The sequence below is a fragment of the Solanum pennellii genome, chromosome 8, assembly GCF_001406875.1.
Source record: "Solanum pennellii chromosome 8, SPENNV200".
Taxonomy (NCBI): Eukaryota; Viridiplantae; Streptophyta; class Magnoliopsida; order Solanales; family Solanaceae; genus Solanum; species Solanum pennellii.
In genome coordinates, this window is record NC_028644.1 from 59,935,830 (window position 1) to 59,945,757 (window position 9,928).

The 9,928-nt window shown below is 26.4% G+C and overlaps 2 non-coding genes across 2 annotated transcripts; both read left to right on the top strand.

The window, feature by feature from the left end:
• The first annotated feature begins 6,816 nt into the window (after nucleotides 1-6,816).
• On the top strand, nucleotides 6,817-6,889 carry TRNAR-CCU. The gene has a single exon. It is a non-coding gene; the product is annotated as a tRNA-Arg (tRNA).
• A 2,197-nt stretch (nucleotides 6,890-9,086) lies between these two features.
• On the top strand, nucleotides 9,087-9,159 carry TRNAR-CCU. The gene has a single exon. It is a non-coding gene; the product is annotated as a tRNA-Arg (tRNA).
• Nucleotides 9,160-9,928: the final 769 nt, after the last annotated feature.

Here is a 9,928-nt window from a genome sequence, read left to right on the forward strand (position 1 = left end):
ACCAATAAAATAATTTTTTTACCCAAATTTCAAATCAAATTTGAAACCAAAAAAAGTGAGGAAAAAAAAACCACTCAGGTCAGGGTTAAAAACTTTGCTTTTGATTCTCCTATATTCTCTTTTAGTTTGTTTTTTTCTTTGTTTTTTGTTTATTTTCTGTTCAGAAAATCTATTTAATTGAAAGATGTGTAAATAGTGCATGACACTTTCATTGCCACTTTATTATTTTTAACTAGTGGAGAACATCAAATTGAAAAAGTAATTTAGTTGGGAAATAGATTATATCGGGGGTAATTATTTTTGGTTGTTATTCTATCATATGAAATAAAAATAATATTAGAATAATTAATTTCGAGAAAAGTTATTTTGTAATTTTATTTCAACATAATATGAAACAGACTCATCGTAGAATTAATTCCAAAACTAATTATTCCTTATCTCTCGTACCAAATAAGAAATATATCATCATTACATGATTTTGTGAGTATCATTTTATGTTAGGTCTAATTCTTTGATTTTCAATACTCTAGTTTAGAAGTTAATTCATTGGGTTGTAATTATTCATCTTAAATTATACTTCATTATTTAAATAAGTTGAAATTATTAAGTGAGAGTCGATATAATCACAAAGTTTGGATTTTCCTTTGCTAAGTTCTCTTTCGTATTCATTTATTAATGATGATTTCGATTATCAAATAAAGACAAAATATTGAATTTATTTTAGAATCATCTTCCCAATCTATTGAAAATCAATAAATTTTTTAATCTGCTTTTAATAAATAAAAGGAGGACAAGAATATGCTTAGTTAATTCAGTGTCACATGCATAAAAAGCAATGAATAGGTAATTAATCCCATGTAATTAATGGTATGTTTTTTTGTTACATAATAAAGTCATTAAACTAACCTACCACATGAAGAGTTGGTAACAACAAATCACATGCAATAACCATATACTTTGCTTCTTTTTTCACATCAATAATCAAATCATGAAGTTCATGCATGAAGAAGCAAAGATTTTGGTACATCTTCTTTTCACCTTTTTATGGAGAATAATTAGTACTTTTTTTTATCGAGATTTAAATTTTACGAATTAATAATTGTTATGTTTATAGTTAAATATCTTTATAAATATTAGTAGATTTTTATTTATTTATATTGGATAAAAGTTATCAAGTAATCATACTCGTTACTATTTATGTGAATGTGTTAGATTAAGCGTAGAATTTAAAGAGGAAAATATATTTCTGAAGTTTTCGTCTAAAATAAATCATAAGTCTTGGTATCACTACAAAGTATTTTAGTTATGATTAAAATAAGAAATTTAAAATTAAAATTTAGATGATACATTTTTAAAATATTTTTTTTAATAAATTTTATATTAAGTCAAATAATATCACATAAATTATTACGATGGGAAAAGAGTATACCATAACCAAAAAGGGGTCTGTCTTTGCTTGCGTATGTATAATCTTATACACATCTTTAAAGCACATTAGGCAGCATGCACAATGTTCATGTAAATTAAATATTTCCAAACTCGCGAGATAATTGATAATAGTTATTCACTATTGATTTTATATAGTCTTTAAGATATTATAATAAAAGAATAATTCTGTTATATTACTCTTTAAGTATAATCAATCAATGTCTTAAAGAATATAATAGAAAAATGACTATAATTAATGACAAGGGTGATTAGGAGCTAAATGTAAGACATCTCAAAATAGTATAGTGAACAACTATTATTAAACGTCCAAGGTGTAACATTGGATTCAGTATAAATGAGTTAAGAAGTTATTAAAAGAGAAAAGAGAAAAAAATAGAGTGTTCAATTTTATCCAACTATTGCCAATCTAAAGAGTATTAATTATTGGACAAATTACAAAGATACACGCTTTTTGTTTCACTTAATTCTATCATCTCTTATTACTTTTTAAAAAATCTCTTAAATTTCTTATTTCATTAATGTATTTGAGCTAGTTTTTAATGTATTCGAGCTAGTTTTTAATGTATTCTGAGATATATATTAATATTTTCGGGCTTTAATTATTGTATCTGATTTTTTTAATCTTTAAGAGATTAATATAATTAGAAACTTATTAGGAATAAATTATAATTTCATATTAAAACTGTGAGATTTATGTAATATACACATTATTATTTATATTCTTGCAACACTTTATGTACACAATGTTTTTTAATTTTTTTTTAATAAAAGTGAATTCGTTGACCTTACACATTTGAATAGTAAAATATGCGTGAATTTACACTTTATAACAGATGTTGGAGAATGTTTGGTTTGTCGGAGACATAAAAATGATTCATATGATCCAACATTTAATTTGTTTTTCTTTTAGTAATTTTAATTGAATAAGGTCATGTTTTCACCTCAACTCAAGAGCGTAGCTGTGTATATGCTTAGGTCGAAGGAAAAAATGCTTAAATATGTCATTAAATTTTTTTAAATTTTTTTTATTTATGTCATCAGTTAAAAATTTGATTCATTTATGTCATTATCGTTAAAGAAAAGGCTTATTTATGCCATTATTTTTAAGTGGTTTTGTAAAACCATTTTTGACACGTGATCAATTATAATTCGACCACATGATCAATTTTTTTAATTAAAAAATCAAAAAAAAAATTGATTCAACTTTTATTTAGAATTTGTAATTGGCCACGTTATCAATTTATTTAATAAAAAAATTAAAAAAAAATAATTCAATTTTTTTCCCCAGAATTATGATTTTTTTAATTTAAAAAAATGATGACATGTCCGAATTACTGTTGGTCATGTGTCAAAATGGTATTGCAAAATCACTGTTAAAAAATAATGGCATGAATGAGCCTTTTCTTGAACTGTAATGACATAGATGAGCCAAACTTTTAACGAATGACATAAATGAACCTTTTTCTGAAAGTTCGATGACATATTTGAATCTTTTTCCGTAAAAAAGATATTTCAAATACACAATTTATTTTATCATAATTTTCAAAAGTTCTTATCAGTTAAATTAAAAAAAAATCCGTATACATCACTTTACGCAACGTAAGAAACATACATAATGTATTGATACGTTGAGTGATGTAACCGAAATCAAGACACAGATGTATCGAGACATTGAGTGATATTGTATCCCAAACAAGAAGCGATATTTTTATGAAGATAATTACGTTAAACTACTAAAATATTTAAGATATATAGTAAATGAAAATGATTCAATAAAAAAATATAATTTTTACTTGTTTCTGAATTAACCTCTAAAAAAATATCTTTTTGGAGTTACTATTCTATTAGATTATTACAACTTAATGAAAAAATAAATTTATTTTTATAAATTTTTAATATCAAATTTAACTAAAAAAAGAATATATTAAAAAAAATTATGCGGAGTAAAGTGGGGCTAAAATAAGAAGGGCAACTTTCATATATAGCAAATAAAAAATTCATATTTGTATGCTATAGCAAAGTTTGCATAATTGCGCTCCATAGCAAACATAGAAACTGTATAATTCGCTATACATATACAGTTGAAACAAATTGTATAAAACGAAGTGTATAAAACAAGAAAGAGAAAGACACTTGGGCAGAGAACTGTATAAAAACAAAATGTATAAAACGAATTGTATTATTATAAGTGTATAGAACGATTATATACAATTTGAATTTGTATAAAATGAGAAAGAGAGAGAGACAAAAAAGACTTGACAAGGAATATACAGTTGAATCGAATTGTATAAAACGAGAAAGAGAGAAATTAGATACAATTTGAAAATTGTATAAAACGAGAAAGAGAGAAAGGCAAAAGAAACTGGGCAGGGGAGTATTTTTATTGTATAATTATAAGTGTATAGGACGAAAATATATGTAATTGCATGTGTATATACAATTTTCTCACGCTTTATACAAACAGAAACGCAATTTATACATTTTGCTTCTGTTTGTATAAGTGAGAAAGGCGAGGGTGGCAAGCGAGATTTGGGAGAGTGGCGAGCGAGATCTGGAAGAGGAGGGAGGGGGGAACAAAAATATATATATTTATACAATTTTCTCTGCTTTATACAATTAGAAACAATTTTTATACACTTTTGTTTGTATAAAAAGTGAGGAAGCGAGCGAGAGATTGGAGGAGAGTGGCGAGCGAGATATTTGGGAGAGAGGCGCCTGGCAATTTTTTTTGCAAACGTTTGCTATGGAGCACAATTAAATCAAACACTAGCTACTCCATTTATTTTAGGTTATTAGTTTGCTATTATATACAATTTTCCCAAAGAAGAATATATTAAAAACATTATGCGGGCTAAAGTGGGGCTAGTTGAACACTTAATTTTAATATAATAAACAAGAAAAAAAATATCTTTTTAATATAAAGAATTTGTAAAATCAACTCAAAAGTAATTAGTATGGGTCAGTATTTGGGGCGTGGTTATTTTATTACCATCAAAATTCAAAACTATCATTAATAAATCATGATAAACATATCTTTGAAAGGAATTTGATTTCTTTTCCTCTTTGGGGGAAACTAATAAATTCGTCCGTTAATTTTATTTGTTCATCATATTTTAAATATATATATTTATTTACTTTTAATATATTAAAAAAGTTATCATTATTTATTCTAAGTATTAACTATTTATTTCAAATTATTTCTCAAATACATTGAAATATGCATACAATTCTATTAGGAAAAATGATGCAAAATCGCAAAAATGTAGCCTATATTAGTACTATTTTATATCTATAGTTTAATAAAATTGTAATTTGCGATTATAATTTTTTCAATTCTTGTTATTCGTCTGATTTGTATTCATGTATAGTTCTCTTCTTGATTTTATAAATTCAAAATTTTGTATATGTTTATCATAGTTCTTTGTATACGATTTATAAAAAAATATCTTAATAAATTACTCTGTTTGTATATTGACAAGCAAAATATACAAACGGAGTTTCGAAAAACTCTTAAATGTATAAATATAGAATTTATATATTCGCAAGCGAAATATCAAATTATACGGACAATAATATACAAATCACACCTTTCAAAACAAATAAAACTATGATTATGAAACATAATTATAGAAACAATAATTATATTTATTACCACCAAAATTTTCTTTTTTATTATTTTGCAATAGGCTATACAAAATTACATAAATAAGTAGAAATAAATAGAAAAATTCACACTCCATGTCCCAATGAATGCAACTTGTTGACTTCCCTACATCCATTATGCATATCAATTATCATACTCCTAATAAATGAAGCTAAAATCAATTAATAATAAATGAAGCTAAAATCAATTAAATCACTTCCCTTTCCAAGAAAATCATTAATTTTTTCATTCATGAACCTTCTTATAAAGTACCCAAAGCAGCAATTAATAATGAATTTTTTTTATGGGATATATGGACTGTAATTAGGTGTTAAAGTAAGTTGAACTAGCTAGCTGATTTATTTCCTTAATTGGGTGAAGTCTATATTAATTCTGGCTATGTTTGTTTGGTGCATCTCAAAAGGAAAGTAATTATTTAGCAAAAAAAAAAAAAAAGTAAATATCTAAACCAAAAATAAATAAATAAGAGCTAAATTTTTTATACTTGTACTTTTTAGCGAATGTACTCATTTTTTAATTTTATCTAATTTGATATTACCGCACACATTTTAGCATTCACATCTCTGAAACAATCATCATGTGAATATATTGGTTGTCTTATATTTCTTCTATAATACTTAATGTTTATTTTGATGGTCATTGTTCTATCATAATATTTTGAGAAAATACATTAAAAAAATCTATTGTACTTGGCAGCATAATTTACTTTAGCACTTAAATCACACGAGCGTTTAAATACCTCCTAACATCTTTGAAGTGAATTTTTTTTTCAACGCTAATGCTACAATACCAGTCTCATAGTGGCACGTGTATTACACACGCTCCACATTAGTGCCATGTCATTGACACGTCAGCACCACATTGAAAGTGATTTAAATTTTGAGTTTTTTTAAATTACTTTTATTTCTTTTTATTTATACAATTTTAAAAAGGTAAAAATAGCAAAAAAAAATTGAGAAGTTAATCCAAGATTATGAAAATAAAATTAAACTCTAACATATTCAAGACTAGAAATTCAAATTTTAAAACACATTATCAAAATAAAAATAAATAACACAAATTAAATAACTATTTTGAAATGAAGAAACTATAAATTTTTTATTAAAAAAAGCTTCAAGTTCATCATAATCAACAAACCTTTCCGTCAGTAAGATCTTGAAGCAACAATAAGTTATTGATTTTTTCAGTTTTTCTTATTAATCACATCTAAGAATAAGCTAGAATAATTTGAAATGAAGGAATAGGTGAGGGCGTTTCGAATAAGATGAAAGAAGGTGGCGGGGAGGGAAGCTCGAAGAAGAAAAAAAGACAAATGTGAATGGCGGCAAGGTCTGAAATAGGAAAAAGAGGGGTGCGGGTAGTGGGTTCGAAATAGGGAAGATCATAAAAAAAATTTCACTTTTTTCTTTCAGTGTTAAACTATGAAAAACACGTTTGGTCTTAAAAATTCTAAATTCAAAATTCAATTTAAAATTTAACTACAAAAATTTTAGAATTTGAAAAATAACAAAAAATGTTTTTCACTCCTAATAACTCATAAAAGTAAAAACAACTCCAATTTTGCATTCATAGCTTCGATTTTAAAATATCAATGATGATAAAAGTTACTTCTTTTATTTTCAAATTTGACAATGGAACTTTGACCTACTCGCTTTAGATTCTTATCATAGTTAAATTAATTAAATATGCATTGTTCAACAATAGCGCCTGTAGCTCAGTGGATAGAGCGTCTGTTTCCTAAGCAGAAGGTCGTAGGTTCGACCCCTACCTGGCGCGTAATATTTTATTTTGTTAATTTTTATGTAATCATTCTTCAAAAATGAATTCATAAAGAAGATAGTTGTGACAATATTACTTATTTAAAAACGAGGTTTTTAAACCGCATCTCAATAAGCTAATTGATACGGCTTGAACGAGATTGAATTTGCAGTTTGTGGGCCAAATAAAAAAATGACTAAAACATGTAAAATGATAATAATAGGGTACTAAAAAGGGAAAATTGTATATAATAGCAAACTAATAACCTAAAATAAATAGAGTAGCTAGGGTTTGATTTAATTGTGCTCCATAGCAAACGTTAATCAAAGTTTGCCAAAAATCTCGCTCGCCACTCTCCCATTCTCGCTCGCCACTCTCCCTCTGCTCGCCTCTCTCGCTTTATGCACAGAAGTGTATAAATTCTGTTGNTCACACCTTTCAAAACAAATAAAACTATGATTATGAAACATAATTATAGAAACAATAATTATATTTATTACCACCAAAATTTTCTTTTTTATTATTTTGCAATAGGCTATACAAAATTACATAAATAAGTAGAAATAAATAGAAAAATTCACACTCCATGTCCCAATGAATGCAACTTGTTGACTTCCCTACATCCATTATGCATATCAATTATCATACTCCTAATAAATGAAGCTAAAATCAATTAATAATAAATGAAGCTAAAATCAATTAAATCACTTCCCTTTCCAAGAAAATCATTAATTTTTTCATTCATGAACCTTCTTATAAAGTACCCAAAGCAGCAATTAATAATGAATTTTTTTTATGGGATATATGGACTGTAATTAGGTGTTAAAGTAAGTTGAACTAGCTAGCTGATTTATTTCCTTAATTGGGTGAAGTCTATATTAATTCTGGCTATGTTTGTTTGGTGCATCTCAAAAGGAAAGTAATTATTTAGCAAAAAAAAAAAAAAAGTAAATATCTAAACCAAAAATAAATAAATAAGAGCTAAATTTTTTATACTTGTACTTTTTAGCGAATGTACTCATTTTTTAATTTTATCTAATTTGATATTACCGCACACATTTTAGCATTCACATCTCTGAAACAATCATCATGTGAATATATTGGTTGTCTTATATTTCTTCTATAATACTTAATGTTTATTTTGATGGTCATTGTTCTATCATAATATTTTGAGAAAATACATTAAAAAAATCTATTGTACTTGGCAGCATAATTTACTTTAGCACTTAAATCACACGAGCGTTTAAATACCTCCTAACATCTTTGAAGTGAATTTTTTTTTCAACGCTAATGCTACAATACCAGTCTCATAGTGGCACGTGTATTACACACGCTCCACATTAGTGCCATGTCATTGACACGTCAGCACCACATTGAAAGTGATTTAAATTTTGAGTTTTTTTAAATTACTTTTATTTCTTTTTATTTATACAATTTTAAAAAGGTAAAAATAGCAAAAAAAAATTGAGAAGTTAATCCAAGATTATGAAAATAAAATTAAACTCTAACATATTCAAGACTAGAAATTCAAATTTTAAAACACATTATCAAAATAAAAATAAATAACACAAATTAAATAACTATTTTGAAATGAAGAAACTATAAATTTTTTATTAAAAAAAGCTTCAAGTTCATCATAATCAACAAACCTTTCCGTCAGTAAGATCTTGAAGCAACAATAAGTTATTGATTTTTTCAGTTTTTCTTATTAATCACATCTAAGAATAAGCTAGAATAATTTGAAATGAAGGAATAGGTGAGGGCGTTTCGAATAAGATGAAAGAAGGTGGCGGGGAGGGAAGCTCGAAGAAGAAAAAAAGACAAATGTGAATGGCGGCAAGGTCTGAAATAGGAAAAAGAGGGGTGCGGGTAGTGGGTTCGAAATAGGGAAGATCATAAAAAAAATTTCACTTTTTTCTTTCAGTGTTAAACTATGAAAAACACGTTTGGTCTTAAAAATTCTAAATTCAAAATTCAATTTAAAATTTAACTACAAAAATTTTAGAATTTGAAAAATAACAAAAAATGTTTTTCACTCCTAATAACTCATAAAAGTAAAAACAACTCCAATTTTGCATTCATAGCTTCGATTTTAAAATATCAATGATGATAAAAGTTACTTCTTTTATTTTCAAATTTGACAATGGAACTTTGACCTACTCGCTTTAGATTCTTATCATAGTTAAATTAATTAAATATGCATTGTTCAACAATAGCGCCTGTAGCTCAGTGGATAGAGCGTCTGTTTCCTAAGCAGAAGGTCGTAGGTTCGACCCCTACCTGGCGCGTAATATTTTATTTTGTTAATTTTTATGTAATCATTCTTCAAAAATGAATTCATAAAGAAGATAGTTGTGACAATATTACTTATTTAAAAACGAGGTTTTTAAACCGCATCTCAATAAGCTAATTGATACGGCTTGAACGAGATTGAATTTGCAGTTTGTGGGCCAAATAAAAAAATGACTAAAACATGTAAAATGATAATAATAGGGTACTAAAAAGGGAAAATTGTATATAATAGCAAACTAATAACCTAAAATAAATAGAGTAGCTAGGGTTTGATTTAATTGTGCTCCATAGCAAACGTTAATCAAAGTTTGCCAAAAATCTCGCTCGCCACTCTCCCATTCTCGCTCGCCACTCTCCCTCTGCTCGCCTCTCTCGCTTTATGCACAGAAGTGTATAAATTCTGTTGTTGTTTTGTATAAAGCGAGAGAAAATTGTATATACACATGCAAAAACATATATCTTCGTGTTATACACTTAATTATACAATTTACAAATATTTTACTTCAATTCAATTGTAGACAAATGCAAATTTTATACAAATATTGCAGAGAAAAAGACCAACGAATTATACAATTGCGAATTATACAATTGCAGTGAAATACAATTTTCTCTAACTTTATACAACAGAAGTGTATATGTTGTGTTTCTGTTTTTGTATAAAGCGAGAGAAAAACATATATCTTCTTGCTATACACTTATAATTATGCAATATACATACATTTTAATTCGATTCAATTGTATGCAAAGCAAATTTTATAAAAAATA